At 41.1% G+C, this 10730-nt stretch overlaps 1 protein-coding gene across 4 annotated transcripts in view; it reads left to right on the top strand.

Annotated features, from left to right (window-relative positions):
- The first annotated feature begins 255 nt into the window (after positions 1-255).
- The window catches only part of LOC105278125 (talin-1), a 42043-nt gene continuing 31568 nt past the window's right edge, over positions 256-10730 (top strand). For 2 of the 4 annotated variants that reach the window (XM_026968053.1, XM_011336977.2), the window contains exons 1-2: positions 256-431; positions 8589-8700. The gene's annotated coding sequence lies outside the window, so the exon portion shown is untranslated. The remainder of the gene's footprint in view (positions 432-8588; positions 8701-10730) is intronic. The other 2 variants (XM_011336976.2, XM_011336972.2) reach the window with 1 other exon arrangement.

Raw genomic sequence — 10730 nt, 5'->3', positions numbered from 1 at the left:
AATTTCAAGTACGGCAGAATTAATCTTCGTTATCAAAACTTGAGATGTATTCTACTCAAATATCCTCTTATAATTCTAATATTCTGTTATCCAAACAGAATATTTTTTTCACCCCCATTCTAAATACTGCATGCTGGAATTTTTAAATTAAGCTTTACCGAACATCTTTTTTTTCAAGTAGCAGCAAGTAGGGCGCCACCGTGTTCCCACATCGTCAGCCGGCCCTGTCGCCGCCGCCGTCGCCGCTGTCGTCGCGGCCGTCGCCGCTGCCGCCGCCGCCGCTGCTGCTGGACGACGGGAACGGCGGAACCGGGAACGGTCGAGTCGCAAGAGTGTTGTCGGACGTAGTGCCTGTGTGCCCCGAAGTGATAAATTGATTCCGTGCGACGGGAGAGACGGCCCCGGCGCGCATCTAATGGATATTCCTTGCGGTAAGTAGACGCGCGGGACGCCGCGCCGTGCCGCATTCGGGCCGGCAGCCGATTAAAACGCGTGGCCACGCGGCCGCCTAATATTGATTTTTCCGTCACGATTTCCACGACGACGGAATGGGCGTGCTTGCTCGCCGCCGCGGGCCTCGCCGCGAGATTGTTCCCTTGTGTCAGCACTTGACGCTGTCACCTGGACGTTCTGTCCGCAACCTTTCCATTCTACCTGTCACGCGATCCCTCTTTACATTTCGCGTGACGATCCCGCGACGTTTCGTGCGTTTCTGTCGCGGAATGTCGCGGAGCCTAACCTCAAAACTGGACGTCGGCGCCGCGCAGAGACAGGCGGTGGAATAGCCGTCGTCCAACGGGTGTCTCCCGAAATAGAGATGATTCAGAAGGCGCTGACGATTGACAGATCGCCGCGGTTTAACAATTCGCGGCGATGACGGCGGATATATCCGTGTCCACGGGCGTGTGCGTGCGCGTGTGCGTTTATAGGCATATACGTGCGTGCGGGGACACGGGGCCGCCTTCTTATTGACATCCGCGCTCCGGCGGTTTTCGTTTGGTTAAATGCGCGACGTGTCAAAACAATAGGACCCTGGAAAATCAATAGGTAGGCTGTTCGAGAGGTTAAATTGGGAAACCCGATGTCGTACTGCTGCTGCTGCTGCTGCTACCGTTGGAAGCGGGACGTCCGCGTCGTCGCGATGCCAGGTCATCTTTCATTGAAATTGTTTTCTTGTTCTACCTACGCGTCCTGAGACATTGAAGCAGCAACAGCAGACCTAATCTTAAATCTGTTTACTTTTCGGATTCCTTAACGGTAATTCTTGCTTGATGCTCGGTTTCGCCAATTTCTCAGTGAGATAGATAAATTTAGTTAGCCTGTCAATGTCTTACTTTCGAGAATATTATAAATGAAGCGATTTTAACGAGTGACAGTTTTCTCTCTTCAAATTTTCTGTAATTTCTAAACATTCAATTATTAACTTTTTAATTATTTATCTTAGCATTGGGATTCTTTAAGTCTCTATAAATTAATTCAATTTAAATTTAAATTCTGTGTTATAAAATTATAATTGTCTTATTAGTTTATTTTCTTGAAAATGAAATATATATAATAACTTATGAATAATACATATAATATTTAATACAATTTGAATTTGAATAATTAGAATTAAAAATAAATATCAATGTTAATTGATTTCAAGGAACGAGAGGAGTCACTGATTATTTAGAAAATGATCGTTGAGTCACTTTAAATATTACTTCCTCTGAATTGCAACGAAAACTTTTTTATGATTCACGATTCTTTATACACGTAAACGTCTTAATTATAGCGTTTTTTTTCTTATTGCATGCTTCTTATGATTTTGCTAAGAAACCAGTTTCAATTATCATTTTTACATAATAATTTCGAGCAATTTTCTATCATATTCATTAATTTATCTGTTGAGTAATACGTGCACCTCAACCCTAATAATTTCACAATATTTGTTATCATTACCGTTATTGTAATGAATAATGACAGCCTTTTTGACGGAATGGAGATTTTTATTAATGAATAGTAAGCTAATAATTATTTGCATTGTAGTGTTTGTTCCGCGTTGACGCGATATAATTGGAAGCAAAGCTAATCAGAATGATAGCAATCACAAACCCCAATTTACGGATTCATCACGCATAACATTCGAACACCCAATTATCCATATACTGCTCCCAATATGGAATACGTTTTCGCGTCTTAATGGCACTGAGAGTAAGGTTAATCAGAATTATATCAGAGCACTAATTAATCTGTGATTGCAGTGATAGAATTATTTTGGCGATTGTATGAGGATTATCCAAGTACGAAGAAGGACACTGAATTGTTGAAGAATGTAAAATATATTTAAAAATACATTAAAATCGAGCAAAAACTTCAATTAAATATGATTTAAACAAGAATTGTAAACTTAAAAATTAACAGATGTTTCGTAGGATTCTTGATTCTTGATTGAGACTGCAAGAATCGATCTTTTTCAGTTGTTTGCTTTTATCTTTTAAAAGCAGCGTGTTCGAGACTTCTAATTATAATATAAATAGTATCTTGTATGCAAATTGGAATGCGCAGTTGTTAAACGGATGTATAGATACGCCAGATAGTTTGCGTTTGTTAACTGGACGCGTGCAAATGTACACGTGTCGTGTAATCGCCTAGAAATAGTAGATACGAAACTACATGATCCATCGAAATATGCTAATACACACGAACGGCAGTGGCAAGTTTTCTCATCAACTCATGCAAAACTGTATCAAACTTTACGTTACATGAATTGAGAGTGAAGTATTATACCTTATGAATCGTCGATTTTTTTCATCAAGTTGATGTTATATTGACATTGCATCAAAATTAGCTTTCCTTTGATATTCGCTTCATTATTTGCGAATAATTGCTAACAATGATTGACAAAAGGATTCAACGTTTCTAAATGTTCTGTATACGAGCAGAGAAGAGTTTGTCTCCACTCTATTTTCGTTATATGTATCTTGAAATCTCAGTTTGTCTGCGAAGAATTTTTTCTTCGGTTATTTATGATCGCAAGGAAAATATAGGAGCTTGAAATTTTTATGCGCGTTTTATGTGTATTTCTATATATCAGTGTGAATAATCCACGTTACATATAATCGTTTATGGTAGATGTCCCTCTAATGTTGCTAAGATACTGATGGAGCAGCTCCCAATGCTTCTTTGAAGCTGTCGAATGATCTAAGACAAGAAAAAGCATGACGTAGGAGTGTGCCCGTCGCCCATGAATTCTCGGCGATACTCGGATTACGTCTTGCCATTTAGGACAAAGCCCAGTAAAAACGGAAAAGTATAGTTCCGGTATATGAGCCACGTATAAATAGCCGAAGCGCGTACGTCCGGTGCGTGTGTACGGCGTACAGCCGTGCTTGGACGACTCAAAATTAGTAGCACGGCCTCCACGTATGAATACACACGTGCACACGCGTGCGTTTTCCTCGAAGATCGTAATGAGACGTGAAGACGGCCGACTTACATATGCTCGAGACGATGACGCATAATAGAGAACCCGTGGCGTCATCACAACGAGAGATTATGCATATGCACTCCGCGGATGCTGCGCTTTGAAATATATGATAATGTATTGATAATACGGCTTAAGGCTGCAAACAATGCGCACACGTACATATATTACATGCATACACGTACAAAGTTTTAGACATTTTTTTGCATTTTTTATTAAGGTTATTATTATTAACTTTATGGGATATAAATGAAAGTCATTGGTCGTTATCTCGTTCTGTACGATTTCGCAATTTTTCTCTTGTTTGCGCTAATCTTCATCTGTCCATCATCTCTTCTCGTTGGAATCCAGATGTAGCACGGATTGACGAGACACAAAGTTATGGGGAGAACATCAACTGTCTCGGAGTGAATTCTCTGTAGAAAAGTATCTGCTATTTGTCCCACGTTAGGGTTACTTACTTCTTCAGCACGTACACTGCTCGCAGCTACTCAATGATGTTATTGAATTTCTGGGATAGTATGTGGCGCCAGATGCATTATCCGTTCCGCTCCTTCGTATCTGAAAAACAATGTTATTGTGGAATTAATTCTTATTTAGACAAATACAATTGAGGATATAATTTATCAGTAACAATGTAATTTTTAAGAAACATATATATATATATTCATGAAATGCATTTGAGACTGACCCGTTTATCGGTAAATCTGCCACTACCAGTTTAGCTTTTACGCCACAATAGGAATAGTATTTCTCGCTATTCCGCGTGCCATTGTAAATTCGCTGCATTCATTGTTACATACAATATTATATAGATATAACATTACATACATCGATATAAATTTGATACACTTGACTTTGAAGAAAACAAGAATTTTAGATTTTTTTGGAAATTTGTCTACCTTATTTATATATCTTTTTCATACTAATCTTTTTCCTTTGTATAATTTAAAAATGCAAGATCTCGGAATGGTTCAACTACAAAATATTTTAATTTTGTCAATGTAACTCTAAAGAGAGTTGTTCACAACTGATTGTACCACTTTTTGTTTTATTCGTACTTTGAAGAACTTGGAATTTTCATAGAAATCTGCCAAAGTGGTAATTTTTAGAGTTCTGTTCTGCTGGATTTTGCTGGACTTTGCCGGACCTTTCCGGAGTAAACAGACAAAAATGCAGGCACAATCGAGATATATCGAAAATTTGGATCTTCTTTAAATCGGATGCCAGCTTCACAGCAATGTTACATATTAGTATATTGCGCACCTGTCTTTCGATACGTCTTATTCCCGTTTTTCCCGGCGGATTGTTCAGCGAGCCAAGCGGAGTCGTTCCGTCCCCACGTCCATCCGTCACATTTAATCCAAGACCACCCTTGTTTGCGCGGTTTTCGGTTACAACGCGTCTAATGGATTATCCTTACATTCTGCCCTGAGACACCTTCCATCCTGTGTCGCCGGCACGAATGGACGCGCACGCGCGAAACATAAAAATAACAATGATTCCGATATTTACCGAACTTATTAGAAGATTTTACCGCGGCCACTCTGCGAGAACGTGGATCATCGAGGGATAGCGTGGCCGATCCTGCAGTGTGTGTGACGACGCAGCCATTTCGCCCTTTTACGCGTGTCAACGCGCTCGCAGATGATATTACGCGGTCTGTTGTCGAGGGAATAACTCGATACTTCGGGTACTCCAGCACGATATCCGTCATGCATTCGTACGAGAGTCGTCGACTTGAAAATCTGGCTGAAAATTTGTCGTTTGAATTGCGTGATAGAATTGTCCTCGTTATTCGATTTGCGAATCTTTCGAAATCGCAATTCATCGATCGAGAATCAAACAAAATTTTTCAATGATGCGAGGAGTAAAGATCTTTTAGTCGTGTTATGATAAATAATTAAAAGTGGATAAGTTCGGAGTAGATTTCGTTATTTTATTTCGTTATTTTATAAGCTGTTTAGCGGGAATCCGCATTGCATTAGTAATTCAGGTTGCGTTACATTTCTCGCGACAACCCTCATCGCGTGCGTGCCAAGTCATTACAGCAAATGAGGATCTTTCACAAATCGATGCGCGAGGCGGGACAGAACGATTCGTCGGATTTACGACCGTTATGATCCTCACATAACGTGTGCAACAACCCCATTACAGGATTATACGTTATGAGTGGAATAGTGCGCGCTTTATTAGTTGTCTCTTGTACCATTTTTACGACTATCGAGATATTTTATCGCTTACTATTCGCGATAATATAGTCCGTGAAATTGCTTGTTAGGTAATAAACAAATTTCCCAAAGGACGCTCTCTTGTTTGTTTCTATATTTTTAAGCTAATTGTTTCGCGTAACTTTTCTTTCATAGTATTTATTTTGGAATTATTTACTTGATATTTCTAAATTAATTTTAATTTATAATTAGTGGACTTCATATTGAATTGTAATACAGTAATTTGATCTCTCATACCGCTACGACACTTGATATCTTGATAAAAATATCTTTATGTAAGTGAATATTTATTTAAGCTGAAATAACTGTGTTCATTGATGTATAGCAAGATAAAAAAATATATGATATCAACGGAGTAGCGCTGACTCTCGTAATGTCTTTCAAACATTTCTTACGTACATTATAGTTTTATATTCCATCGATATCGAGTTTCGCTTAAAAATTCGAGCGACATTGAGCACCATCGTTGCGAAACAGTTTACGTTACGCCGCGGTGGAAACGAATTAACGGACTTAACAGCGAGATATGTATAACTAAGAAAATACATCTGAGGCGAGAAGTTACCGGCGGATGAGATTAAGTGCGGTACAATAAATTCGTAACAAGCCGCAACTCAATTTCTGCTCGCAGCTTTTTTCTTGTTATATCTCGTTGTCGTAATGCGATCTCCATTCCGTCGTTGTCGCTGTCATCGTCGTCGTCGTCGTTGTCGTGTGTTCGTAACGTGTGTCATAATTTAAGACGACGACTGCATACGAGCCCACTTGTTTGCACATCGTGCTCCTTATGTGTGGTAATTGACGCAATTGTTAATTTTGCTCGACTGGTGCTCGATCGCGCGTTCTCCTGGAAGAATTTCAAAGTCGCGCCGCGCAAATGCAAGCCGCGCGTTAATAACCGCATGAAGAAATTTCAACGGCTACGTCGCTACGTTAATTAAGAGTCATCGCGCGGCATCGATCTCGAGTCGGTCGTATGATATAATCAACATCATGTAATCTCGGCATGCAACCACAATTCGAGCGGAGTTCTCGCCGCGACGATTCCACCGTGCGAAGTTATGGGCTCGAAGCATCGTTGGCATCGCACTGATTATTTACAGCAATTAACGAAAGATTATCAATTATTTCAGTTAATCTCTGACGTCGCAAATGACACGTGAAATCCGTGAGAAAACGAGTACCTTAATAAAAATTGCATCAAATGATGAATCGCTTGCTTAAATTTTCCATTTCTACTTTTCAATCGAAAATGCACGACTAATTTGGAATGAAAATTATATTATTTCTTTTTTTAATGCAACAAACATCTCTTTAAAAGCTCATTTATAGTTGCAATTAAGAGTAAAGATATCCGCATCGATCTATCCTCATACGAGCTCTTACACTTTGGATCTTTTAATTAAAGAAGCAACGATTGAAAGCGCCGTGCAAGACGCTCAAGATGTCAACAACGATCCATCTTGTCCACCTAATACGAAACGTGATAAATTCCATTAGGGAGTACGGCCCAAACAGCCGGCCTGGGCCCACTTGACACACGCCACACCCTCGAATCGTCGGAGACGACAGAGTTGACCTCATCTTCCCGCACCCCCAAAGCCCAGAACGGATTCCAGTTCCGCTTCTGGTGCGCGTCTAACATCCTCCCGCGCACCCACCTATCCGTCCGCTCCCTTTCTGCATAGAATGCCCGTATACGCACGGCGGTTAGGGGCAGCGGTAACGAGAGATTGGGGGTGGCTGTGTACGCGTGTGTGTGTGAAATAGAATCTCGAACTCTCATTGCGCGCATACGTGTATTACGTGCACGGACACCGTAGAGGTAACACCGCTGGGGTGGTGGAGGGTAGAAGGGGTGGATGGTCGAAGTAGGAACGAGAGGGTATACATAGATGTGTGCGTGGGTACATGCAGCCAGCATCAGTGGAGCGTCTCGGCGTCGGAGGCGCCAAAGCGTCGCGGCGCCACCCTCGGCGCCCGCCATAACGCCGCCAGTACTCACCCCCTTTGGCTCTTTCTCTCTCTCTCTCTCTCTCTCTCTCTCCTCTCTCTCTTTCTCTTTCTTCCTCTCTTTCTCTCTGTGTCCCTCCGTGTCTCCGCTTTTCCATTCGCCTGTCTATCGGGATCCCGCTTCCTCCGTCTTTGCAACCAACGATCCTCTTTCTCTTTCTTTCTCTCCACCCGGCACGCCCGAAATTTGCGAAAATCTTCGAGACGCCATCCTCCCCCTCTCCTCCCCGTCAGCTCTCGTCTTTTAGAGGGAAGAAATCGTCGAGAATTTTTCTGCCAACACGACACCGTTTTCACGGAACTTTTATTTTTCTTTTTCTCTCGCCTTCGCAACGACACGTGCCGAGCGTGTTCCATATTGTTGATGTCGCGTGGTTTGCGAGAAGGGACATAGGGTTAACCGGTCGTTGTTTCACGTGAACTTTATGAGTTCGAAATCTTTATGACAACTTGGAATGTCAAAATCTGTGGTAAAATAATTAATATTAGGGGAGGATTTAATAAATAATAGCATAACTTTAAATTTGGATAATATAGTTGCAGGTAGCTGCCGTAATCATTCTAATTGTGTTAAATCTTTGAAAGTAGAGAAAGTTATCAATATATTCAATTTTATTAAATGTTTAATGCTAAGAAGTATATTAATAATATTAAATATAATAATTTAATATTTAAATATAATAATAACTATTATTTTTTAAGGTTTTAGTTGATATGCATAAATATCTTTTAAAACAAAATTTGGTTCACTTTATATGTGATTTTTTTATTTGACATCACACAATTAAGAACATATAAAATATATTAAAAATTAAAGATATTCTACATTTGATAGATTATTCGAAAAATGTAATTTCATTATCTTTATTTAATTGCAGACGCGCGTGATTGACTGACGAGACGTGAAAACGAACGAACGCGAATTTGCGGATTGCACGTACAGCCAGGAGAGAAACAGCAGCAGCATAAAAAGCAACATTCAACGCAACGGTAAGTAGCGAAGTAGCCGCTTCCGGTTCGCAAATCGTATTCACGGCTCGCTTTCTCGTTCGGGGAACCTCGTAAAAGAGGGTTCTCTCACGTCGGTTCCCTCTTCGCCGCTCCTTTGGCGTGAGTCAGACGAATCGTGAAAGTGCCTGCTATACCCCCGCAATTGCCATAAACTCGTCCTGCCCCCGTGCCTTATTCGCGCAACCCCCCGCAGGCACCCCCGAATTTATCTCTATTCCGCATTATACTGCGGCGAGGAGGCTCGCTCGGCGCCCGATATGGAATATTTCTGGGCCATAAGCCCGAAAACATAATGCTTAATTGCGACAAATATGGCCCGTAAAATTTGAATAGGCATTTCGAGATCGGAGGGGAAAAAGGATGAAGCTGCACTTCGCTCCGTGGGCGCGAGCAATTTGAAGACGTGCAAATGCGCCACGTATTTAACCGAAACCAGCCGCATTTCAGCCTGAAATTTCGCCCGAGTGCTCATGTCGCGGTTGACTTGATATTAAACTCATTTTCCAACATCTTTCGCAAGGTTCTCTTCTTCAATGACTCAGCGATAGATTTAATGCGCTTTCGCAACGCACACATTCGGAATAACGAGAAAGTTTCCCCGAACTTTTACTGGATGCTGTTCCATGTGCCGTCGCGTCACTCGGCAGATAGAAGATACCGTCCAATAAGAATATGGGCGAATGGCCCATCGCAAATGGCGTTAAACGTCGACGGTCTCCATTGACCAATTCGCTCGTATATATCTCCCCGTATTATCTTTAATCTCCATTCTGCGGTCCATGCAATCTGCGCATCTGTCCACCGGTCCAAACTCGGCGGTTACAGTTGCCGTGTTTGTAACTACGGTCGAGGGATCAAGCGTCGCTCATTGCTGTCTGAACCCGTCCCTCTCGGTTTATCTTCGATAATTCTGCAACGCAACACCTAAACAAGAGCAGCGACGTTTTAAATATTAGCAGGTATGCCATTTTTCTGACGCTATGAGCCACACGAGCTGAGCTCCTAATTTCACGCAACTAATTCTTCTCCTCGTTATTTTTCTCGTTATCACATTTTTGGGGGAAAATTTTTGGGAAAATAATTTTTAGTTCTCGTGTGTGTGTGCGTATGTGTTGAGTAAAATGTTTATTTCATCCGCAACGAAAAGACGTAATTTAAATCCCGAAGTTACTTATGATAATCCATTCAGATCGACGGTAACTGAGAATTCCATTACACGATTAAGCGTTATGCGGCACAATAGATCCTTCATCCGCGGGATTTGGGATATTCGAATATTGTGCAACGCGTATGTTCGGAGTAATACAAGCATCGATGGCCCGTAGAATGGATAGCGAAACGTTATGGTCCAGACATTTCGGCGCCAAACTTACAGCTGCCTACACATCGAAACTGCTAGCTCCAAACAAGCACGATCCGACAACACTCGTTCTACTTGCGTGTAGATTTATATGACAAGTTAAATATATGATATTCGTTGCCACTTTTTGACCGTAACTTTTGCCATTGCACAGCCATTTTATACTTTTCTCCATGTACGAATGACCATTTCCGCAGTGGTACTGCGGATGCGTACTGCGGAACAACGTACAGATCTTGTACGAATATTTTTAGGTTTCGTTCTCCACTTTATTATGCAACACTAAATAATAGATATTGATCAATTTCACTAAACAATGCGATATCATACATGTAACATTCGTGTGATAAAGGCAACGAGTTATCATTTTACGCAGCATATGTAACGTCAGATTACTAATTGTATTATTTATTAATTAAGTACTTGCACATAATAATTTTATAGCCTTAAGATTATTATTTATGTACCCATCTTTTTCGCTAATTGGATTCACCGTCAAACGCGTTTCACACGAGCGCTTCTCTTGACAGTGTTAAAATACATAGAAGACACTACTTACCCTAATAGTTTACGTTTTCGTTCGCCAACAATTTCACGAGAGGATCCTCCGTATAATTGAGAGCCATAAAACTTTTCCGGCCGTAAATCG

The sequence above is a fragment of the Ooceraea biroi genome, chromosome 3, assembly GCF_003672135.1.
Source record: "Ooceraea biroi isolate clonal line C1 chromosome 3, Obir_v5.4, whole genome shotgun sequence".
Classification (NCBI taxonomy): domain Eukaryota; kingdom Metazoa; phylum Arthropoda; class Insecta; order Hymenoptera; family Formicidae; genus Ooceraea; species Ooceraea biroi.
This window is presented reverse-complemented; position numbering and strand designations above follow the sequence as displayed.